The following is a 26,400-nucleotide window of genomic DNA, read 5'->3' as shown; positions in this document are numbered from 1 at the left end:
TGTGTTTACAGCGCTGCTCTTCAGTATAAACGGATTGAGCTGCTGCTGCTGTGAGTCGGACAGTTTTATTTTAGGCTTGATACACTTGCAGCGTGCAGCTCTGCCATGCGGCTGCTCAGCCTCCTCTGACCGGGCAGGAAACACAGCTCCAGGGTACAAGTGTGTGAGGAGGTGTTTGAGCTGCTTGTAGAGGAGGTTATGTTGCATGTGTTTATATCTCTGTCACACAGACCAGTGAGCTTATTTAATGGTGCTTTAACTTGCAGACACACTCTGAGCAGATTCAGTGTGTTGTTTCATGACACAAAAGTGCACAGCTGTTTCAACTGAGGCTAATCACACTTCTAAATGCTCCTTTACCTCACTTGCATAACTTCAAATAAATATGGTCAATGTTTAATAAAACTAAGGATTATTTAATTAATTGTTCTGATTATAAAAAGTCAGAAAACTGGCTTAAAATGCTCAGTATTGTTTCCCAGAGCCCAAAACATAATCTGCAAAATTCTTGTTATATAACAGTCCATAACCCAAAGATATTCAGTTCACTGTCATATAAGCAAGGGCATAGGTTTCATTTTAACATTTGGGGGGGTGGAGCTCCTGGGCCAGAAATTTTGGGGCATTAAACTCCTTTTCAAGATCAATTTATGGTGTAAATATCTTTAATTTTGTCAAAATAAAAGTCCTTTGCGACTATTTGGGGGGGAAGACAAATGCACATTTTAAATATTGAGGGGGACGTGTCCCCTGCGTCCCATCCAATGTCTACATCTATGTGTGCAAGACGAATAAAATAATGATTATAATAACGTTATGTAAATAGCACCTTTCAAAACACAGTTACAAAGTGCTTTACAATAAAACTTAACACATTTTAAAACACGAGGAGAGTGAAAAACAAAACTAAAATGTCATAAAATGTCACCAAAGTACCACTCTTGAACACTTTTGACGAAGGTGCAGGTGGACCGAAATGTTATTGTGTAAATTGTGAAGCTGAACAAGAGCAGTGTGCCGGATTTTCTCCTCAAAGACTCAGGTGATATTTTCCAACGCATCTGCATCTGACACAGTTGGATGTGCGAATACCTTTCTTCAAACCAAAAAAAAAATCTCTGTCCCCTTTAGTCTTCAGTCTGGACTAAAGGGGGGGGGATCCTCTGCCCAAGGATCTCAAACTACACATGGGTTCATAAGGGACAGTCAGGTCTGAAATGTAATCTGGAGCCAGGCCATGAAGAGCCTTAAAAGTAAATCAATAAGATTTTGGAATCAATCCTAAAACCGACAGGGAGCCAATGAAAAGAGGCTGAAACTGATGTGACATGAGAAGTACAATATGTTGTCATTTCAAGATTTTTTGATTAAGACAGGAATAAAGTTTGTCACAATAACTTAAGATGTGAAGTGATACAAGCATATACAACAGTTTCTGTATCTCTAAAAGTTAAAACAGATCTTATTTTTGCAATATTTGATAAAAACATGAGTTGAAAATTTGCTAGAAAGACTGGCCGAAACTGTCAATTTCTGGTTTTATTTCAGTGCTGATGAATTATCTGCTGATTGAAACATCGATTTATCTAGTGATCATTTCAGCTTTAAATTAAGCTGACCATTATTTTGTTTGACGAACGCCTGAAGCTTCCCCACATCCCTCTTTAGTTTAACCACTGAAATAGATTATTTTTTAGACATAGTTACAAAAATCTTTAAAAACGTGCAGCAGATAGACAAATACTTATTTGTTATTAACTAAAAAAAGACCGAAACTACACACAAATTCATATGTCACACAAAAAGACGTGTCAATTCAGAGTTGATAACTTGACTGAAAGAAAATCAATTCACAACAATACCTCATTTATGAAGCAGAAATGCTGCCTTCATCGTTTCAAATTTGAGAATTTTGTGTGCTTGGTGGGACAAAACAAACTAGATCATTTTTTTATATAATCGATTATGTAAGTAGTTTTCTTGATTGATCAGTGGAAAGTTTTCGTCATGAGAATGTAGAAAATAGTTTAGAATAGCTATTATTTCTCAGAGCACAATGACAAATCTTTATTCATTTCTTGTTTTATCCCATTAACAGCCCCTCCCCAAAAAGTTTGCTATCATATATGTTAAAGAAAAACATCAATTGAGACTGAAATCATTGAATATTTAGTATTTTTGCTGGGAAAAAATGATTTAATAATTAACTGATTATCATAAATGCTGATTAATTTTGTGATGACTGACTGATAGATTAATTGACAAATTGTTTCAGCTTTTAATAAAACAATTTATTTTATTTCTGAAGGTTTCCCACATCTCAATTTAGAAACCACTGATTTTAATCATTTTAAGGGGTAGATCATAAAATCTATACAAATATTGATTGACAAGAAATGTCATTCACTGGAAACATCATAATATTCTTATGTAGTGCTGAAACCACAAGTTGATTAATTGATTAGTCAAATCGAATAGAAAGAAAAGTAACCCCCAATAATACTCATAATTATTAATTCTTTAGGTCAGGTTTCTCCACCTTACACCAGCACATTTAATATCTTTGTTTTGTTTTTTTTATTTGTTGGACAAAACTCAATTTCAATTTATTAAACAGACCGCACAGTGTGAGAAAATGAATAAAAAATTAAATCTTTGGTTGCGGCCCATCAGCAACAGTATCCAGAATGCACTGTATTGTACCCGTTTGGTTCATAATGCCACCTTCATGTCTGCAAACACATCATTAGTTAGAAGTGAAATCTATTATGGGGCTCTGTGGGTGGCTGTATTCTGTCCGTCCACCAGTTCACCACCAGATGGTTCATTGTTTTTACTCACTTTTGTCTGGACGGACGTAAACAAACTTAAGACAAAAGAAGAAGCAGTTTGAGAGCTCTGTGTTTAATGACCTGAGGCTAATGTTCACCACATGTGGAAGCAGTGGGAGAAACTCAGGACCTTGTGCCAACTGGCTCTTCTGGTGTGGCATCACTTCCACAGAGGAAGGTCCAGGGCGTTCGGACTGTGTGGCCTCGAGTACAGTCTAATATTGGTCCGGTCAATAATTCAATGTTATGAATAATTTAAATGAACTCTAATGTCATGAAGTAAACATCAGCATGACAAGATTATATGTGATTGATGTCATCCGTAAATAACCACAGATACAGAGACGTCAGTTAATACACTTGGCTCTGGATGGTCGGCCTAAACAAAGATCTGTATGTCTGTGTACTTACGAGGGCTCCACATTTTTGGGGGAATACACTTATTCACTTTCTTTCTGAGAGCTGACTGTTAGTTAAATGTACCTATGTTAGGTACAGAGCTGAAGACTGGAGGCAGTTAGCTTAGCTTAGCATAAAGACTGGAAACAGGGGAAATGGCTAGCCTGACTCGCTCCAGACTTCACAAATAGTCCAGATTTAATTTGATTTTCAATTCGATATCGATTTGATTGGGGAAATTTCAGTAACAATACCAATTTTCACTAGAATGTGAAAGGTGTTCAGTGGCTGCTGCAGCACAATAAAAAAACTACAACAAAATGTAAAAAACTAAGCTAACAGTTACAGATGAAAGTACAGGTAATGTAGGAGTTTCTCAAGACTACGGTCGTTTATGATTTAGCATCTACTGGCGAGATTAACAGGGTTAAAGCTTCAAACATCTGTATAAAAAGGCCTGTATTAAAAGATCCATCTTGGACTTTATGAATCGATATTGGGTCATTCAAATGAAGATCAATCTGAATTGGATGAATGGATTATTTTAACCCGGCCCTATAAATACACCTCCCAACAGTTTTGTTGGAAAAGATATATCTTTTCTATAGTTACTGGACACAACTCTCCCTAAAATCACATTTCTGTTTGTGTTACTGTTAGCTACAGATTTAACCAATTAGGTGTAATGTGCAAACTTTAGTTTTGGAGTTTTATCTTTTTACAGAGCCATGTCAGTCGTTGTCCATGTCCTCCTGTTTCCAGTCTTCATGATAAGCTAAGCTCATCATTTTCTGGCACTAACTACAAACTTAAACACGCAGATGTGAGAGTGTAATCAATATTCTCATCTGACTCAAGGCAAGAAGGTGAAACACTGCACTTCACAAAAGGTTTAATTATTTCTTTTGAAGATCAAAGGTCATGTCTAGGCCATAGATTTAATATTTTATTCAGTCTAAAAGGACAGTTCACCCCCATTAGGCTATTACTTTAGATTGTTTTTGTGTGAGTTGCAGAGTGTCGGTGATATCGGCGCAGAGATGTCTGCCTTGATGGTGCTCAACCTGTGGTGCTTTAAGTGGCAATTGAAAAACTCAATAGCAATATCTCTCTTCAGAAATCATGACCCAGTTACACAAGGTGATCCACAGACCTTGTTTTGAGCCAACGCATTCTCACTCCAACCTTGTCACATACCGATGTTTGGTCATGGACTTTCCACGTCCAGATGTGACGTACAAGGTACTTCGGGTGTGTTGGTTGTCGATGTTCTGGGACGCCTTGTCAAGTTCTGCCTGTTACATGCATTGTCTTCTTTTACCGCTTACATACACTCTCTTTGAAAAATGTCTTGTCCCACCATGTTTCCTCCTGACGCCACCAGCTGCTGTTAAACTTTAATTCTAACTGGCCGCGTATCATGCGGATGTTAAAGGACGGATTTTTTCAGTGGTGTCTGATGCCAGAAGTCACTGCTCAAGCGCCGGATTTTGACGACTTTGGAGTGAGACTTGAGCAGTTTCTGTCTGCCAAGCTACCCCTGCCAACCATATCACCACACAGAATGAAGCATGCATTTACTCATGGACGAGAGGCTTGTGCTTGTAAGAGCGAGATGTAAACATTAATGGCGTCCTCCTTGGCTAAGCTGTAACGTTAGCTAGCTCAGTGCTGCTAGGTGGGTATACAATTAGCGGGTGTAGTACAGTAGAAAAAAATTGTTTCACCATGAAACTGCTCACAACAAGGTCTGTGGATTATCTTGAGTAACCAGGTCATGATTTCTGGAAAACGTATTTTTTTTGCTGCTTTGAGCACCACAAGCCGAGTGCCATCTAGTTCCATTATATTGCAGAGAGGGCAGACATCTCTACGGCCGATATCTCCAACACTCGAGAACTTGCACCAAAACAATATTGATAAATAGCACTACAGGTGAGAGGACTGTCTCTCTAAACGCTGTTATGTAACACACTGCCCACTGCTCTGTCCCAGTTACTACACTTTGGCTTGGGCGGACATTGTTTGATAAGGTTGTGATGCAAATGTATATGTAGGCCCTTCGTGATTGTTGCTAAGTAACCTGTGGGTTGTAACCACCAGCTTTTCATTCATAAACCCGCATGGTGACCGTGAAAGGCAGTAATGTGCTGAGTGTGACAACACGAGTCCTGACTTCTGGAGTTGTGTGGAGTGAAGAGGTGTCGTGCCAGCTCTAGATCCGTCTAAGTAGGCCTGTCATCTACCTAATGGCAAACTGCTGCCAAAATCAGCATTAGACTAATGAGTTTGCGCTCTAACTTGTGGGAAACAGAAAACTGCTGCAGCCAAAAATAAACCTCACCGGGCTTTAAACTGGGGTGAAACAACACATCCTCACGGCTCATACTATTTTTTTAATGAGGAGTTTGTTGTATTTAAGGACATTGTACTCTCTTTTATTTGATTCTGCTCTGTCTCTAGTGAAATCTGTTGTGCACTTTCATGTCGGGCCATAAAATGCTACCTTTTATCTCTGGCATGTTATCACAGACTGTTAACACATACCTGGGATTCTCCCACATTTGTCCAACCTGTGACTGGTGCTGTTTGCTCTGTAGAAGCTGAGCTGTATACAGACCCTGTAGTTTTTTCACTCAGTTATTTATTGTTTATCCTGTACTATAGTCGCCCACGTCAAAACAATAACTAGAGTTGATTTCAGGTTTCTGAGATGATACAGTTACAAATATCAAAGTCCTACCGTCTGTAATAACTGCTGTGAATTGCAGGCGTGCTTTTAAACAAACATGCCCTCGAGCCCGAGGGCGTTATTGGCCTATATTTCTCTGCTGTTGTGCTATAAAGTGATTGCCAAATAACAGAAGGTATAACCTGTATTCTGGACAAACAGTGTGCCTTAATTACCTCAGACGCCTGTTGATGTTTACCCTTAAGATCGGACTCTGAACTGCAGGTGTTTTCGATCTCGTGAAAATGAGACAAACTGTGTAGGACGTGTTGTACTGGAGCTGAATCAAACAACAGACTGATTTGTTGACAGAAAAATCTTATTTTCTGTCAACTGTGAGATTCGGTTAAGTTTTATATTCAAAAATACCTCAGATTCATTGGTTCCAGGTTCTCAGATGGAAATATTCAGTGTTTTGCAGTCTTTTATGAAAGATGGGATTTTGTGGGATTTGGGACTGTTAAGCCAACGTGGATATGAAGTGCTTAGTGGAGCAGTGTTAGTAATAATTTGAACATCTACAGTTCCTTGACTTTTGGGCATTACTTTGTCTGCCAATGACGATCATGTAAAATGATAGAAAGCTCTAGAAAAAGCTACTAAATAGAGAGTCAAGATAAGGGCTGAATACCATTTTGGGGCACTGAAGCTTGGGTCGTAATGATATTTGAAGCATCAATGGGACTCAGCGGGACCGCCAGCACCCAACCCCACTTTAGAAGGACTTAGCGCTGCGATGTGTTTCCTTATTAATAACGCGGGACACCACATGTTGGGCTGCAATTTGACTCACCTGTTCCTTCTCCCTGTCAGACAGCCAATGGCGGCATGGTGGTGTAGTGGTTAGCACTGTCATCTCACAGCAAGAGGGCTCTTGGTTTGGACCCAGGGTGGGGGAGCCCTTCTGTGCGGAGTTTGCATGTTCTCACCGTGGGTACTCCGGCTTCCTCCCACAGTCCAAAGACATGCACGTTAATTGGTGACTCTAAATTGCCCGTAAGTGTGAATGTGAGTGTGAATGGTTGTCTGTTTCTATGTGTCAGCCCTGTCCAGGGTATACCTGCCTCTCACCCAGTGTTAAGTGGGATAGGTTTCAACCCTCCCGTGGCCCTCAAGAGGATAAGCGATTATGGAAAATGAATGAATGATGATGTTTCAATGACTACGTTGAGGACACTTGCCCTGATGCTCGCCACCCCCCTCTCAATTCAGTTTAGTGGTGGAAGTACAACGAAACAAATAATGAAGTATTCAAATACTGATTTGGATGTTGATTACCAGTGACAATGGCAACAACTGAAGCTTCAAAGTTTTGGGTCAGCCCTAGTCAAGATTGAACTTGATGCTGTTGGTCAAGCTAAACAAGACAGAAAGATGAAGCTGTGGGCTCTGGGAGATTGTGACGGGTCCTATTTTTTTTTTTTTTAAATTAAATTTTTTTTTTTAAACTACTTTCTGACATTTTATAGAAAGGCAATCAAAGGAACATAGTACTTTCAAGTTTCAAGTTCTTTTTTATCATATGCACAACAATTACAGAGAAGCAGTCCCTGGCAATAAAAACCTTGGATCTCAAGCTCGCACCAACAGTGCTAATTATGTATAAAAAAAAGAGAATAAAATGATGTAAGTAAAAAAGAAAAAAAGAAAAAACAGAGACAGAGAGAGAATGTAAGCTTAAAAAAGTCCATGTTAAAACAATGGATAAAATAAAACAAAATATGAATAAATATAAATAAATAAAGAAATCTTAATAAAGTAATACAATTTGCTGGCTAATTAAATGAAAATAAATATCGGTCGCAAGCTGATATGGTTTTGATGTATTCTCACTTTAATGCAAATGACTCAAAGGCCTCAGCTGATAAGAGGAGGTCCAGCTGTTCCAGATGCACAGATATCTTACACGCTGCTCTCCAGCAGTGTTACGTCTGTTGAATGTGTCGAGTTTGTGGCACTTTGATGGCTCATCAGCTGTTACTCCACACTGAGGTGAAGAAACCAATTAAAGGGTGGCAAGTCGTTATGTAACCAGGTCAGACTGTCGAGCGCTGTGTGTTTATGTGCTGATGAACACAGGACGGTAATAACCTCCAGCTTTATGGTTAATTTAGAGGTCTGTGACTAATTTATGTTTCAATATTATCAATGAATCCCAAGATAATCATATTCAAGAAGCTGGAACGAGAGAATATTTGACATTTTAACCCTGCTAACACCATGGCTCAGTGTCAGGCAAAGTATATCGACACTATTTAATGCTTCAGTGCCTCTTGATATCAGAGCTGCACATACTTTTCAGACAAATATCCCAATGTACATGCAGTAACGTGGAATATAAAACCCATTTAAACAGCCTATTGTTGACTTCAAGACGAGAGAACCGGGGGAGCTAATGCTAACTCATTACCTGGTTTAAGGACTCATTCCTGCGGCACCACTGGCCTCAGCTGTACTCTGTGCTCAGTGCTAATTAGCAGATAGTGGTACTCTAACATGCTAAACTAAAATGGCCATAAACACATACCCGCTAAACTATCAGTGAGTTAGCATGCTGACGTTAGCATTTAGCTCAAAGCACCACTGTGTCCGGGCCTCACAGAGCTCGGCTGTAGGGAATAGTTTAGTCTAAAAAGGTAAATAAACTGCGATGAATGACCACCATGACTTCAAAGTGCCTCAGACGCCATCTTCAAATTAGGCTATTTGTTAGCTAACCAACAGATATTAAATGTTCAACAGTATAAAACGAGGGAAAACATATTTGAGCAGCAAATAAAAGTCTGTTAGCAGCAACTAAAACTGTGTGTGTGCCCTGTATTCCTATTTGCCTTTATGCTGAATTATATCACTGATTTAGGAACAAGTTACAAACAGCCTGAGGGTGAATGAGGTCACCTCACATGTCCTCTGTTGCTCCACTATCAGAGTCAAACCACACATAATGCCTCGAGGTGGTGGTGGTGGAGAACCTGATGCTTTCACTACATGATGCCTCATACATGACTATACCTCCAGAACAAAGCCCCCAGGGGCCTGAGATCTCTGACTCCACCACCATCACCATCACAACCATCACCACTCCCCATGTGGTTCACTCCTGACTAAACCCTATAAAGACTTGCCAGAGGGGACTTAAAGTTGTTTGTGCCCACTGTTCTCAAACCGTCAATGAACCTGTCGATACAGATCCATACTCACTCTGTCAGGATTCTTAAACAATGTTACTTAAAAACATGTCAACTAATGCTTTTTGTTTTGATCAAATACAAAAATCCAGAATCTTAGAACAGGAATAATGTTTCCATTGCTTTCCTCTTAAAAATGCAGTTGAGTAATTATAATCATCCTATGTAACCCTTGCTAAACAGTGAGCACTCTAATTATTGACGTGATTATGAGATAAGGTTAAATGCTAAAATGTAGTGTAACAGTAGCACAAGTAGTTAAGAGTCATATTCAGCAGTATCTGTACTAACACTGGCTTATTGCCTGCTATGAGATGGTCGTATTTGCCAGAGCCAGTACAAATGTGGGCCAAATATTGTCTCGATTAATCATCTATAAAATGTAAATTATGAAAATCGCACAATTTGTTATTCCTGTTTTGTCTGACCAACAGTTGGATGAACGGAATGACTTTATGTTGAATTAATAAAAAAGACTAATAAAAAAAACAAGACAAAGATAACAGTGTCCGAAGAGGAGTAGGTAGAAGAAAGACTTATACTTACTGGCCCTACAAATGACAAATTCCTAAATATATCTTTATCTATTATTATCTTTAATTTTTACTTTTTCCTCTTTAATCTTATTCATTAAATGTCCTTTGATTCTGTCTTGTGCTGCTGTGATACTTGAATTTCCCCCTCGGGGGATCAATAAAGTATATCTTATCTCATATTTACAACAAATATACAACTATCCCCAGTCTATTTACCACCTATTTAAATGAACAAGTAATAAACCCAGTTTATTCACAGTCAAAGTACCACCCAGTGTTACAAGATAAATATGCACTCCCCTAACAACCTTTCCTCCTCTATATATCTGCCAAAAATATATTTTTGTGTAGTTTTTTAAATTGATTTATATTTGTGCATTGTTTCAGTTGACCCAAAAATATTCAGTTTACAGAATACAGCAAGTCTTCACGTTTCAGAAGCTTTTCACATGTTGAACTTGACTCAAATGATTGATTGATTATCGGAATAGTTGCCAATTGGATGGATTCAGCTGTGTTTTGTTCTGATTCTTCTCTTTACCCTCTTTGTATCGTATGATTCTGATCTGTATAATCAACACTTTACCAAGCGGGGCAGATGTTTAAAGTTTAAGTGGATTCATCATCTGAAACTTTGTGTTGTAATCAACTATAATCTTTGAAATCACAGTGAAGATGATTGATGATGGATTTTTATATTCACTTGGTGCCTGATGCGCTCGAGGCAGCAACCACACTGATTCAAACAAATCTGCCATATTTGAGTGCACAGGCTTTAGGAAACAATCTGCTGGTGGATGTTCAGGATGATTACTGTACTCGTCCTGACAATGGTTAGGAAATCCTAAAATGCCCTTATGTAACCGGAGAGTCTGCACGTGACCGCAGAACCTCTCACTGTTATTGTCACACGCAGACCGCCTGTAGACCACCAGCTTCCCCCTGAACCAAACCAGCCTCTGCTGTTTCTTGTCACCGCAGGGCCGGCTCATTGACACAACACAGCGTAATGATTCCTTAAACAAAAGCTTTAAAAGATGTGTTTGTGTTTCTCCTCTTTAGTGTTACATCACTGTCGCTCAGATCAGTCATGGCAGGTTGTCCTGCACGTTTCTGACATGACAGCTGTCCGACTGTTTGAGGATTATCTGCTCCCACATGGAGCAAACAGGGAGGGGATTACTTAAAAAAATACAGAGAGAGGGAGTCTGGATTTGTGCAGTGTCGAGTGTGCCGTGCTTTTGTACAATTTTTTCAGGCAGCAGGGAGGCGACACTGAAGGCCACAAGAAAGAGGAAAGCTCAGCGCTCCAGTAGGACACAGAGTGAACCAAACTGTCTGTAATATGACACTGCTGGTCCACCTTTAGTGTTCTGTAGTTTCTTTGTCTCATGTTAACTTTACATTGGAGTCACAGACTCAAGGGTCCGATTTTTAAAAATAAATCTCGCGATCTTTGAAAGACCAACGTCATGTTTTTTTAATTTTTTTTTTTTTATTTACTGCTACAGTAAATATATTTTCAGAATCCTCAAAGAAAATAATCTGTCTTTTAACCCATTTCTCAGTTTAAGACTGTTTCCTATCCTAACGGCTGAAATGACATCTGCTTGTTTTATTTGACGCAAGAAAATAAAAACAAAGTATGAAAAAATTAATAAAGTAACTTGAAGTAGCATCAATACAAAGAAATATGAAAAAAAAACATTTTTTTAATTTGGGTCATACTATATGAATAAGGTAATAACACGTTATCTCCGGCTACTAACTTCATTTGGATTTGGACATCCAGTAGAGCAGCGATTCTCAAAGTGGGGCCCGTACTTTAGAATTAGTTCATAGATGACTTTCTAATCTGACGAATCTGTATTGATTCTTTTGTGTTCTGTCACATACCTAAGACAATGGACTTGGAAAAAAAACAAGGCTACATCAGATTATTCCAAGGGACATATGTGAAGATGTCCCCGGGGCTAAATGCTTTGTTGTGCTCACAGTATTTCCTTTACATCTATTTATATGAACTGCTGCAATGCATGACATGGTTACATGTGTGCATGTGTGCATAGGAAATATATGGTCTTGGGTTCATCTAGGTCTCCATGTCCGTGTCCTCCATTGATCCCCGGTCACCCTCTCAAGTTCATATGTTCAGGCTCAACAGTTTAAGCCTAACAGCATTAGTGCATGGAGCATAACAGGGGTAAATACATTTATCATAAAAACATCTTTATAATAAAAATGGGTCATGAAAATCAAAAATAGAGCAGGAGGTGGTTCCCAACCTTTAAAACAAAGCAAAGTTAACTAACATGTATTTATAACCTGTTAACACTAAAGAAAGTGATTTTTTTTTTCACCTCCAGATTATTTTTAACAACATTTATAGGCCTTAATAGGATAAACTATGCAGTTTGTAACAAAAAACAAAACAAAACATCTTTCCCAACTTGTTGATGATCTTGTGGCCACCAGTGCAGCTTTTATTTTATCGGTTCATTTTGATCTTTGGCTCTTCTGGCGAAGTCCATCAGCGGCTACAGGATGTATTTATTTAAGCAGTAAGCAGTCCTGTTTCAGTGTGTGTGTGCTCCTGTTGTTTTCTGGACTCCGAGGGTCTTAATCGAGAAGCAGATGGGTCAGCAGAGTCTGATTCATTATTCATGAAGAGAAGATGGCCTCTTACACTTAGGCCCTGTGTGTGGTGTGTGTGTGTGTGTGTGTGGTGTGTTCACCGTATTGATCCCTGAGCCCTAAAGTAGCCTTAATGGTTGTATCTCATGAAAAATGCTGTCGGAGCAAATGTATGTTTGCTCCCTGACAAGACGACTGTGTACATTTGTTTGTTGGACTCAACAGGAGCGATAGAGTGAATGCTTCAGTATTGTTCAACAGGGTTTGTAACTTTAGTCCATCACTGATGCAGACAGAAATATCTCAGCAACTATTGGATGGATATGAAGAAACTTTGTGCAAACAGTCATGGTCCTCAGAGGGTGAACCCTTGTGTTTTTGGTAATCCACCAACTTTTGCCTGATTCCATCAGCATGTTGACATTGTGGTTTTTAGTCAGTCTCTGAACCCTTCGGCTGTCAGTCTGACAACGATAAACCTTTGTGAGCCACGGCCAATATTTCGGACTGATCCGATCTCGCAAGCTTCCATGTGCCTCTCATTTTGACTAATCGCTATAACCAGATATCTGCACATGACAGCAGATACATTAAAAAAAGCTAATAAAAAGCTAAATTATGGGTGCTGAGATTTCATTTTGTTGTTCTGCCTCTTTTGCTCTCCACACAGACTGTTTACCTGCTACTCACATGTGATTGTTCAAAACTATTAAGACTGTAAACGAACCAGAATGCTTCCAATATCAAAACCTCATCTCGTTGCCTACAGATTCTGCATACATATGCAGATACTTGTAGGGGTGTAAATCACCAGTTTCATCATGATACAATATTATATTAATTCTTTAGACAATGATACGATATTTGCCAATACTATAAAGTCTGCCACAATACGCTTACGATGTGATGCGATCCAGGGATCTATGATCAGTATAAGATGATATCATCTGCCCATTTAACAGAATTTATTAAAGAGGAAGCTGCCACCCCTTTGTTTTTTGCTTTTGGCCATAAAAGATAAAAACAACACATACGTAATAAAAACAGTAGTAGGGTTCATTTTAAACTGACTCCACAAACACAAATAAAACAGCAAATGGAATAAATATGCCTTTTGGGCTTTCTGTCAGAGAGACCTTTATGGAAGAGATGTTTTCATTTTAACCCAAACCATCATCTCACGCCTAAAATTTCAGGACTATCTGGCTTAAAGACCTGAAGGCAAACTTCTCCAAACAGCAATAAGGCACAGATTAAAAACAAGATCATTTAACAAAGGTTTAAAATTCAGCTCAATAACAACTGTTAAGGTTCATAAACATGTCAGATGTTTTTTGCCAGTCACCATTATTAGCTCACGTATGTTTATATTGCATAAACTAGCCTAGCAGCTAGCGGACATCTCTCCAGTTATAACATAACAAATACTGTGTATAATTCATACTTTTCTCCCGACAGAACAGCGTGTTTGGATTTCAGCCTGCGTGCACGTTCTTTCGCCCCAACATCGTTGATACAGTTTTATACATGTTTTATCTCGTAACGGTATTGTATACGTACGGCATGTCCTCCGTCTGTCGACCCCTCTTTTCTCTGAAATTTCTCTGAAATATTTCCATTCTGCTGATTTATTCCCGAGTAAATGACATTATCCTCATCGTCCTTCTCTTGGCTGTTTGCCATCTGCCTGCTGCTGTTTGAGGGTGACACAGACTTTCAAAATAAAAGCATATCCTAAAGATGACAATATGGATCGATGTTTTCACTTTGCATAGATGATACTGGATCGCTGATCACTGAATCAATACATCGATCCAGATAGATGGATCATGACACCACTAGATACCTGTTTATAGAGATTAGTTTATAGTGAAATGTCTTGACTTCTGTTGGATGAATTGCCATGAAATTTGGTACCAACATTTATGTTTTGTACAGTAAACACAGGAAGGCAATCCAGGCACTCCATTACAAAAGCCAACGTGTTTCTACCACTGTAGGTCTTCGTCAGGGCTTTAAAAACAGACAGCAAGGGTGTGGCCTCACCTATATAGTAACAGGAACTAATGGGAGGCAGTCACATGACCTAGATACCAACAAGACAGGTGACACAAATCTAAAATAAAGAAAACACAAAACCAAAATGTAAAATACCATGAGGTGAGCATATTATGTTCTGTATGTTGTGATTGTACGCTCCTCACAGTGTTCTTATAGATGGTCTACTTCTCGGTTTCAGATGTCACAGACACAACACGCCAGCATTCTGCACATTCTGTGTGTCGAGTATCACAACACGCTAATGCAGTTAGCTAATGTGGTTGATCTGATTAGCGGTGGCCTCCCTCAGCCTGATAGCGGGGCGTGCACTGCAGCGGTACGCTGTCTGTGTATTGTTTATAGAAAGAGGCTGTGCCTATATAAAGGCAGGCTAATCCCCCTGAGTCACAGAAAGTGAAACTCACCTTGACTACAGTTACTATGGTTAGGCTGGATGGATGGGTGGCCTTGGCTGGTGACGCTCACTGTATTAATTTAAGTGTGACTTGTTTGGTCTGTGCTGAGGAGCAAGTCATCGCCTTTGCTGAATAATTGATCACCCGTCAGCGTATTTGTCATTTAATATTTATCCCAAATAGTAAAGTCTGCAATAAAATGCATCTCTTTAGCATATCAAATCCTAAGGCAGAGCTTCTGAGCTAAATTTAGAACATCAAACCTCATTTTTTGCCGTTGCATATTTTCCTGCCTCTTCCTTCTTCTCTTTGATGCTGAATATTTTTAATTGTGTCAGGAGCTTCTGCTGCAGAGGCCACTGGCTGTCTGCTGAGCAGCTTAGCTTGGCTGTAATTAATACTAGATAACAGGGACCCTCAGGAGGCTACGACCTGAGACACAGGCTTTCCTCTGTGCTACGATGTGACATGATCCATAATTATAATTACCTCGTAGGATGTGGGGGAGAATTTCCTTTTAATTTTTAAGTAGCCTGTAATTTCTAATAGGACAGCTCCATTTTTTCCCTGTTCTGTCAAATGAAGACCAATGGAAACATGTCATGTGCTCTAATTGCAAAGAAAACAAATACATGAGCGCACACAGTATATATTTACAGATGAAGACGTATATAAGGATATAGTCTCACTTTTACGACTGATATTGGGTTGTAGTATAAAGTAGCATAAATTGGAAATACCTCAAGTACATGTATCTGAAAATTGTACTTAAATTAAGTACTTGAGTGATTGTACTTAGTTGGAGCAAGCATGGAGCCCACACTGTAACTAACAGCACTCCCTGAAGAAACATTATCATATTTTTGGACAAATGAAATAGTGATTCCAGAGAGAAGCAGACAGAGGGGTCTACAGTCTGTGTTTGAAGGATATATCCAGGATGTCAAACTGACTCAGCAGCAACAACAGGTTAAAAAGACAAAGATAGTTAGAAGCTAAAGCCGAACTATAGGCTACAGATCACAGTGTAAAAGTGAACCACCACATCACTGCTGATCGCCACAGAAGACAATGAATATAAAGGGAAACTCTGCTGATATTGAACCAGCTGTGTGGCATCACAGTGTGTGCAGATGAACGGTGTTTGGCTTCCCCTCCGTGCCTCTGCCAAGCAAAAGCAGCATGTGTATACATTCAGTAGGCTATATCTTCAGTAGCTAGCTAGCTAACCCTACACTTTTCAGGGTCTGATTTTGGTTTTGGAACAGGGAAGAAACGTATATCTTTTTCCAACCTCTCCAGGTAACAAGTATCATTAATACACGACGTGCCCCAGGCACAACATTTAGCTCCAAATCCACAAAACCAGCCTGAAAATGAAGGAAATCTGAAGCGACTGCATTAGAGTCAATGGAGCACAGTTGAGTTGTTGTCGGACCCTGGTCTGAGCTGGTCCGATGCTACGTTATGATTGGTCAGTCTGCGTCCGGGGGCGGGACTTAGCAAAGGCGCTGTTCCTGGGGTCAGGAGACTGCTGCTCATGTACCGTGTGAACTTTTAGCTTTGTTTTTAACCAAGTCATGTGACATACATCAAATTTACTTTAACATACTTGTTAACTCTTATGTAAGTTAAGTTACGTAACAAACAGACTTATTTCAACCCAAACCATGATCTTTATTTTACACCAACCAAGTTGTTTTCTTGCCTAAACCTAAAGCTGTTTTGGTGACGAAACCTATGTTTCCTGTGAACACGCTGTCTGAACAAAAAGTGTAATTTTGATTCTAGTTCTTGTGTCATTCAGCAGACAAATCAACAAAATGAAGAAGATCCACTTCACCAACAACAACAAAGGAGAGTAGTACTTGACAAACTGCTCGGTGCCTGAGGTTTAACTGTTTGTGTCTCTCTGTCACAGATCATTATGTGTTGTGCGCACTAACCTCCATCCAGCTTGTCTTGAGGCTGGACCCTCTTAAGCCAATAAAGGAACTGATTTAGTTTCCAGCTCGTCAAACCCAGCTGATGTTGTAGTAGTACTCCTGGATGCCAGACTTTTGTGTGTGTTCATCTGAAAACTTATATTCTTTATTGTCTACTATCATCAAAGTCCACACAAAATATTCAGTAACAAGATTTTAACTTTCATGTGAGTCTCAGTCGTTTAAAAGTGAGTGAAATGCATTTTTTCCCCGAATGTTTCTTTTGATGTAAGTTCAGGAATTATTGGCTGTACAACCTGTGTTTGGCTGCCAAAGTTGATGTAAGCAGGTGAGTGAGGCTGTGATATCACTGAATGGGAACAGCTGTGTTGATGCAGATATTGGAGTGAATCAGATATGAAGGAACGTGGTGCGCTGCACAGGCATGCTAACATGTGAGTCATGTAACATTTAAGCTAACAGGAGGTGAGATCACCGTCACATGGTGTACTTTAGTCGTCCATATGATGAAATGTGGCGTTTTATTTGGAACCACAGACATCTGCAACATAGTTTAGAAATGACTCCAGATCATCTTATCAAATACTTTGCTGCCCACATCACTTCCTGTTTTCAGATTGCAATCGCCTTTTTCACAACTCAATCATCACCTGACTGAACTGACGTGACTCCACCAGGGGAGGCTTTGGATTTTTCTTTCTGAAACAGTAGCTAGAAACAAACTCAGACCTGCAGCAGGGTTCCTAGGCAGTATGGAATTTGATTTCAGTAATTTCCAGGTCAGGAAAAGTATGGAAAAATACGTGTCTTCAGACTGTTGCCCCTACTGTGTTTTCTAAAATATGAAATTTAGAATGTCTAAAAATAAATAGATCAAAGCAGAGTGTTTTTCATGTTGTTTGGAGCAGGCAGCGAGCAAAGTCAAATTGTTTAACACACTGTGAGAGAGTGTGGGCCAGAGAGAGATGTATAGCGTCTGACTTAATGCACACTCCAATGCAGAGCTGCTCTACACCGGTACGTCACAGCCTCACAGCTCTGACCCAAGTGCCTTTAAGTGCCAAATTGCACATTGTTTCTTTCCATATGACGTCATACATGGGTGTGCTGTGCAGATCGAGGGCAGGCAGCTGGTGGCAGAGACTACCAACACTGCACAAATGTCTATGATTTGTGCTGTTTCAATTGATCATATTGGGATAAAACAAAGGCCACTTTAGTTGGATGTAAAAGGGGGAAGTGAAAGATTTAAAGCGTTGTGTTGACGTGCCTGGAGTTGGATGCAATTATAATGTGATGTGACAGCTGCTGACAACTGACCCAGATTTTTAACAGCGTTTCCCCAAACCTATGGGAACAGGTGAGGTTTTAGGTAGAAAACAGTAGCTCAAGTTAGCTAATGTTAGTTAGTAACGTTAGCGTGACAGTGGTGCATCCATGTACAGAATTTAGATATAAAAGACAGTTGTACTCAAGCACATTTACTCACCCTGCAAAAAAACAAAACAAGACAGCAATCCTTTCAGTCATGGACCCAACTGCACACAAAGTAGTTATCGTCCACTGTACTCTTGTACACTTTCATCAGCTTGCAGTATAAAGTTAATAATGTCAGGAGGTCTGGAGGATAAGGTTGTAATGACAATCGTGCCAGCACTGGGCAGATCGGCCAGGTTGTGGGAAGAATTACTCTTCTTTCTTTCATCCAACATAAGTTATGAAGTCACCTTCCTCTATCTCCACCTCACACAGTGTATGGATTTATCACTTCCTGTCCTCCATCTGAATTTCATGCATCATAATAGTCACATGATTGCAAACAAGCTATCCAGCCATCTGCAACAGAATTTCAGGAACACTGGTCAAAGAAAACTTTATTTCCATTTGCAGTATTATAATCGGTGGCATGGCTCTGTCCTGGGGCCCCTCTGCCTTTCCTAGGCCTACACAGGAAGGCTTTTCCACGCACCTACATGGAAAGCCTAAGGCAGGGAGAGCAGCAGCAAAGACCCCCGGGAACAGAACAGAGCAGCATCAATGACAAACAGAAATGACATTGATAAGTCAGACACAATATGAAAAGGAGGAGCTGGGGTGGAGGCGGCTTGCAGTGGAAGCAGCAACAGTAAGCAGGCAAAAGCAGTTTAAATAGGGCGCCCTGAATGAGACTCACCAATTGGTTGCATAGAAAGGAATCATGTGATCTATCAGCTGACTCCCTTCCATCAATCGGCTGCTCCATCAGTTGACTGTGCTCAGTTTGAGATCAGCTGATGTAGCTGGGATGTGAGCTGAGCTTGACATCGTGTCCTGCCTGAACTAAAGCTATGCTCAATTAGTTGGAAAGAAATGCAGGAATATCATTAAATTGGATGTCTGGGTGAAGAAACCTTTATGACTGCGTTCATCATTGTTTCCATGGATACAGTGAATAAGGAAGACTGCACAGTTGCCAAGAAAATTAAAATTATAATTTACCTTTTTTCCAACTTATTTTCAGTTCTTATTTATAAAAGAGACTAAAAAATATGTGGAAAACAATAATATAATATGAATTAAATATGTTATGGGACAATAATACAAGTAGAGGTAGCACCGGTTAGTTTACTTCCTCTTAGAGTGGAGATGTTTGGCAGTGAAAAGTTGTCTGCAGAGGAGTGTGGACTGATCAGCCACAATGGATAAATGCACGTTTTCTGACGGTTGGCTGTTTGTACTCAGAGGTCAGATATGGTCTGAAAAATCTGGTGTGGAAAAGTTTGGAATTTTGAAGTGGAAGATGTGTTGAAACCCTGTGGCAGAGATGTTAGCCAGTGGCTTAATAAGTTTGCTTTAGTCACACCTTTACATGTTGAGACACATGAGCAGATTATGATCTGAAACTTGATCATTCATGTCTTCATTTTGTTACTGCGGTTGTTTTAGGAAGCTTGTCCTCACAGTTGTCTGGACTCACACGTACTGCACATTTAAGTCTTGTTGCAGCAGTGAGAAGGTTTTATGTGCTTTTTTTTATTTTGCAGTATATGTGTTGGGATTTGCAGATTTTCTAGAAATTTGTGAGAACGTGTGAGAACTGAGAACATGTTAGGAGGTCAAATGGGGCGATGGAGCAGGGGCGTCATGCAACCCCAAAATGTGAGGGGGCACAGTGGATTGGGTTCGTGCGCTATGCGCGCGCACAAATTTTTTTGGGGGATGCCCTCAAATCACTTATTTTGGGCCCCTGCTGCACAATGCCTTGAGGTTGGATAGGGCCCAAACTCAAAGCTGACCCCCCTGTCCAGACACACACAAACACACACACACACACACACACACACACACTTAACGCATCTACACCTTGCCATGTAAACTATTTTATGTAAGGAGGAAAGGAGTTTTTCTCAAACAAACCCTAACAGCTAGGAAAATATTGCAAACATAGCTAAGCTTATTGTATTGCATAAAATATTTGGCTACACACTAACGTTAATACACACAAACGTGAACCCAGGCCGGTTCCCACTATTGACAGCAAAACGTAACGTGACGTAGATAACATTAGCCAATGTTATTGGCAACGGCGTGCCAAGGCAATAAAAAAGGACACAATCATACACACTCACCCATCTTGTTAGGCGGCCTAACGTTGAAACACAGATACACCAAAATAAATCCCGTCTCAAGTTTTTCTGATACTTCCATGGATACTCCCTAGGCTACTAGTAGCTGATTAGTCAGGCTAACGTTACAGTTCAGACATTATAGGCTAACGTTAACTAGGGTTGTGCCAATGGGCGATCCGATCGCCCATCGGCGATAGAAGGGTTGTTTCACGATGTCTTTTTTAAATGACGATGCAATCGCAAGGTGTGGGGGGGGAGACAGCACGTGTGTGGCGCATGCTGACGAGATCGAGGNGAACAAACCAAACAACACAATGTCAGGAGAAATTGAAAAGATATGCCGTCTATGTAAAGTCAACTTTCTAATTAAGGAGCCATTACATGTTCAAGAGTTTTATAAAGCTGCTCAAACGCCAAAGAGAGGCTATAAGTGAACGTTTCAGCGGCGACGCGTAATCGATGTGTTTATAGCTTACCCGGAAGCCTAGCTGTCAAGCTGGTAAGATCGGCTGTCCAATGGGAGACCCGGGTGGCTAAAATCCAATGGGAAAGCTGTGAGTGGTCACATGATCGACCAAAGATCGTTCATTATCAAGATGGTTGCTCTGTTGCCGTGTGTGATCAATACTAACAGGAAATCTCCCCTAAATCCTAATAAATAATGTGTAAATTACCATTTATGCATTTTATGCAAGTTACAGCCACTAAATGGGCCTGAGATGAAGGAGATTATTTAGAACACATTTCACTCAATATGACCACTGATCATAGCTAGATGGTAAAATAATAAGTACGGTAAAGTAAGTAAAATAAAATTGGTCGGAAAAAAAAAAAAATCATCCCTCAAATCTGAGGGGGCACGTGCCCCCTCGGTTTCTATTGACGTGACGCGTCTGCGATGGAGTGTCTACTTTCCAGCTGGTCCAGTAAATTTATCACCTAAAAAATTCAAGCTGATTCATTACACGATCCAAAAACTTCAGCATCGATATTGTGGTAAAATTGTATGGTTGGAGCAAGAAATGGACATCACAATTTACTGTACATTGAAGGAGTCTATCCCAGCTGACACTGGGCAAGCGGCAGGGTACACCCTAGACAGGTCGCCAGACTATCTCAGGGCTGACACATAGAGACAGAAAACCATTCATGCTCACATTCACACCTACGGACAATTTAGACTCAGGAATTAACCCGAAAACTAACACTGACACAGGGAGAACATGCAAACTCCACACAGAAGGGCTCCCCCACCACAGGTTCAAACCAGGATCCCTCTTACCGTGAGCTGACAGTGCTAACCACTGCAACACTGTGCCGCCCACAGTATAAATGAGAACATTTTAAAATGTTTTTCTGTGTGAGGACTTGTAGAATAAGTGTCGTCCCTGTGTGTTTGTGCAGGTGTGGCTCCTCATTTGCACAGAAAAGCATTAAAACCACAGCAACATGCAAATAAAAAATCCATTGAAAAACCTTGACTTTGTTTTTCTCATGTGCTCGGTACTCGCAAGCTGGTGCCATATAAAGTGATGCATAATGTTTTTTATTTTGAGGGAGGTGTTGCCCTGAGCAGTCATTTAGTCATTTATTTACTCTCTGAGTGACACTTGTAAATTAATCTGTCTTTAATGGAGGTTTCTGTGTACACTGGACGTCAATAGCTCCAGATGACTTATCCAGTTATTGACTGCACCTGTTCAGCTAAGTATATGCCTGAATGGGACTATTTGCTCAGTTGGTGCAAACACTTGAGCATTTAAAGCCCACAATGAAATACACTCAGCTCAAGTGCAAAAAGCCCAAAAGCCCAAACCCCAAACTGAAACACAGGATTGCACTTGGCACTGAAACCAGGTGTTTTACAGTCAAAACAGAGACAGACAGCTAATCAGGAATGACAAAGTGAGGAAGGGAAGGTCATTGTGTCTCTGTGGTGTCAAAGACTCTGGCCTATTTTCTCACAGCAGCCAGCTATTAGTCTGCGACTGTGTGATCTGTCATTAGAGAGTGAGCCTTTGTGGTTCCAGCTCTTTGGAAAGAGTCACAAGCTTTTAGGACTCATGCCCTGTCCTTATTGATAATTGCCACACGCACACACACATGCACACACGCACTAGAAACGCCAAGGTTTGATCCAGAGCCAAGAGCTGAATAGGAGGAATTACAGTGTGAGACAACAAGTGGAGCCTGGGCTGCCAGTAAAAGGTTCATAAATCAGAGCCGTCTGTCTGTTTTGATAAGAGGAGCAGATACATGGTGACACTGGCCGATCACTAACACTGTCTGTCTGCCAGATATCTTGGGCACACCTTTGGCACAGTGATGTGTGTGTGTCATGTTTACCCTGATTATACCAACCACAGGTCTCTAAGGATTTCCAGGAAGTGTCAGTATCTGTATAATTATCTTGATCTATTCTTCAGACCAGCTGGTTTAAGATATATATAAATATATATTTTAATTCTACAGATAAATGAGGTTACATGATATATGTCTATTGATGTTCAAGTTAGGTGTGTATTCAGCGCTCTCTCCACCGAGTTAAACCTTGTTCCCTTGATGAGCCAACCACATTTGTACCAGTTTGTGTCTTATCTCAGAGACAGTGTGTGTGACCGTTGGACTCTGTTGTGTATTTGGGGAGAGACATGTTTGTGGCTGGCTGTATCAGCAGTGTATACGTGTGTGTGTGTGTGTGTGTGTGTGTGTGTGTGTGGTAAGTACATTCAGGCCTGTCACAATAACCACTTTTGGTGTACAATATAATGTCCCAGAACTGATTGCGATAAACGATGCTATCGTCATTTTAAGACCATTTTATGCCACTGATCTCATGATAATATAGTAGCACAATAATGCAGGTACAACTTTTCAAAGAGCACAGAACTTTTAACTCTTAATAATGTTCAGACGTTGGAAATAGACAAGGTATTCTCAAAGAACAGTTTGTATGATTGTATGGAAAATGTATGCAGGATGTATGATATCCTTCAAATTGAGGTTAGGTGAGGATGTACCTTAAAGTGACTCAAAGTTCACATGGGTCCGAACACGTGACTCCTGGGGAAAGTCCGGGTTTTTGTGACCCATTCACTGCCCCAACTTGCCTCCCTTACAAGACCGTTCAGGACTTGGAATGGTTACCTTAGTAATGTAGTCTCATAGAGCGGTTCGGATGATATCCTACAAAAAAATTCATGCACAAGAGTTCGTTCGATATCCTACGAATTTGCACCCCACGAATGACATTACATCCTTAACGTTCAGTCACGTAATTTACGGAGGTTAGGTTTAAGCAATAAAAGTTACTGTGGTTAGATTTAGGAAACGAAACATGGTGAGGACGTATCTTAAAATGACTCAGGCTCTGTCAACAAAAAATACACTCAATTAAATTTTGTAGGGATGCACCGATTTATCGGCTGAACATTGGTATCGGCTGATATTCGCCTTGTTGATTGCCATCAGCCTATCGGTTAATAAGATAACATTAAGCGTTGGCAGTGGCTGATGTTTTTCTGTTTTGTCACATCAATTTTGCGCAGGCTAAAAAGCAGAGCTCATGCAGCTATGCAGAAGTAATCTCTCTTAATCTTCACTTATGATCCATAGAACTGAGTTTTTCAAGAGACTCTGCCCTCTGCCTGTATTTTCTTATTTTTTTAATTTTTTTAATAGGCGTGTACCCTCACAGCGCTCAGGTGAGGTCGGGGCTTTATAAAATGGTGGCAACGAGGTGTCCAGGAGGCAAAGTGGCAAAAAATACACAAATATAGCGAGGTGAAACACCAAATTAAAATGAATCTTGGGTTGGCTTTTACTTTCACTATTGCCAGCGAGCATTTTTACAGACAATAACCAGCAACGCTGCACAGTGTACCTTTTTAACTCTTACCAATTTAGAAATTTGTTTTTTTAACTTTACCTTCTAATGTTGGAATTTTAGTCACAAGTGCTTAATTTTAAAGATAAATGCTGTACTTAAGTACAATTTTAAATGCAGGACTTTATTTCTAATGGCGTGTTTTTTTACAGTTTAGTATTGTTATCTTTACAGAGGTAATTTAGGTAATTTGTCCTACCAGTCTTTATTTATACAGGGCGGTCCAATAAGAGCAGTTGATTCTCGTGTGCATGGATGCCCTGTGTACACAAGAGAGTAATCAAACAAAAAATCTAACATAAAACGTACAGGCTGCAGGTTAAGGGTGAAACTGAGAAAGGTAAAAAAAAAAAAAGTCATTAAACCCGCAGGAAATACCTACACAGAACAATATGGGTTAAAATTTAACCTTAAATATCTGTACCTCACTACCATCTAACCACTGCAGGCAAAAAAAACTCATCATGATCTGATTACTTTGAAACTGGCGTGCAGGCATGCACGTTTGTGCAATAACAAAGATTGATCTGCCTCGCGGCTACACCCCCGTTTGACCGTGTGAAGGCCAGCTTATTTCAGCCAGCCCTGCTATCGACCTGTTAGCTCTCCTAGCCTCCAGTGCTAATGTGCCATTATGTAATGCTTCAGTTTGCCTTGGAGTGATTACCACCGCTGTCAAGCTGAAGCCATGTGAATGGCTGCATGGGTTTTGTAGCAGCTGGGAATTCTGCCAAACAATTTAGTCAATTGAATTTTGAGCGCACATCATATCTTTTTTTTTTTTTTTTTTACTTGAAGGTTCTTGAGTCTGAGGAGCTTCAGATTGAACTTCACAGAGGACAGATGGTTTTAGAGGGACGGCCTGAGATAATAATATTAAGTGGAAATATAAGTTTGGTGTGAGAACGTGTGGCCTTCACTCTTACACAGTGCCACTTATGAATGAGTGAAAAGACGCACAGTGAGTCAGGATTTTTTTAAAAGGTAATAGAATGCAGAAAAAGTGTCCCAACTTAAGTCTCGTTCAGATCTAGATTAAAAAACTGCATTTTGCCTTTATTACAAGGGAGATAGTGTGCAGGTGACAGTAGTGTATTTTCTACCAATTGCAATTCGGCAACAGATACAAACACAGCAAAGAGATAAAACCATACAATTAAACAACACTTGTTCAATGTGAAATTAAAGAAAATCATAGAATATTAAAACAGACAACTGCTAGTCATAGGCTATATTAAAAAGATATGTTTTTGAGTTATTTAAAACTGTCCATTGAGCCAGAAAGTCTAATATTTTAAGACAGTGTTGAATATTTTTGGATCATAGCAGCTAGAAGATGCATCCCCAAAAGTTTTTGTAGTGACATTAGGAACAGTTTAAAGAGCAGCTGTGGAGGATCTCAGGGGTCATGGAGGGACATAAGGTGATAGGGAGTCTATGATGTAAGAGGGGCGAGGCCTTAAAAACTACTAGAAGGACTTTAAAATCAATTCTAAAAGATACAGGGAGCCAGTGTGGGTTACGTAAAACAGGAATCATATGGTCTCTCTTTCGGTTTTTGCTAAAACCCTGGCAGCAGCCTTATGAATGATCTGTAATTTTGCAGTAGTTTTAGGTAGACCAGTGTGTAGAGCGTTATAATAATCAAGATGACTGGAATATCTCAGCCTCTATGTGTAGTCCGATAAGTCAAGTCAGGTGTATTTAATCAATCAAAAAAAGAGAAGAATCTGCAATTAAATGGATATTTATTGTCATTTTTCAGGCAAAAATGCTCGACCAACGCTAAATGCTTGCTGGCTCCATCTTTTCAGATCTGAGGATTTACTGCTCTTCTTTGTCATTCATGATAAATAAAGTAAATGACATATCTTTGGGTTTCGGTTCATGTTCAGACAAATCAAACAGTTCGAAGGAAGTGCTTTTTGACGTTTCATAGGCTGAATAAGTAATCAAGAAAATAAACACTAGTTGCAGCCCTACTTGCAAGTTTCTCAGCTTAGTAGAAGTACAATACTAAATCACAGTAATAGCCCTTTAAGCCACTGCAGGCCATGTGGATGTCCTATTTTCTATTTGGGATTAATGAACTCCTCTCCTGCACTTTTATTTCCCTTCATAAATTTGGGGTAACTTGCAACAGTATCTACTGAGCAGTACTTGCACTCAAACTCATTCCCATTCA

The 26,400-nt window shown here is 39.9% G+C and overlaps 1 protein-coding gene across 3 annotated transcripts in view; it reads left to right on the top strand.

The window, feature by feature from the left end:
• The window catches only part of coro2aa (coronin 2Aa), a 72,014-nt gene that overhangs the window by 6,025 nt on the left and 39,589 nt on the right, over positions 1-26,400 (top strand). The gene's annotated exons all lie outside the window — the stretch shown is intronic.

This window comes from Epinephelus moara, chromosome 5 (genome assembly GCF_006386435.1).
Source record: "Epinephelus moara isolate mb chromosome 5, YSFRI_EMoa_1.0, whole genome shotgun sequence".
NCBI classification, from domain to species: domain Eukaryota; kingdom Metazoa; phylum Chordata; class Actinopteri; order Perciformes; family Serranidae; genus Epinephelus; species Epinephelus moara.
Note: the sequence above shows the minus strand (reverse complement) of the source record. Positions and strands in the feature narration are given on the sequence as shown.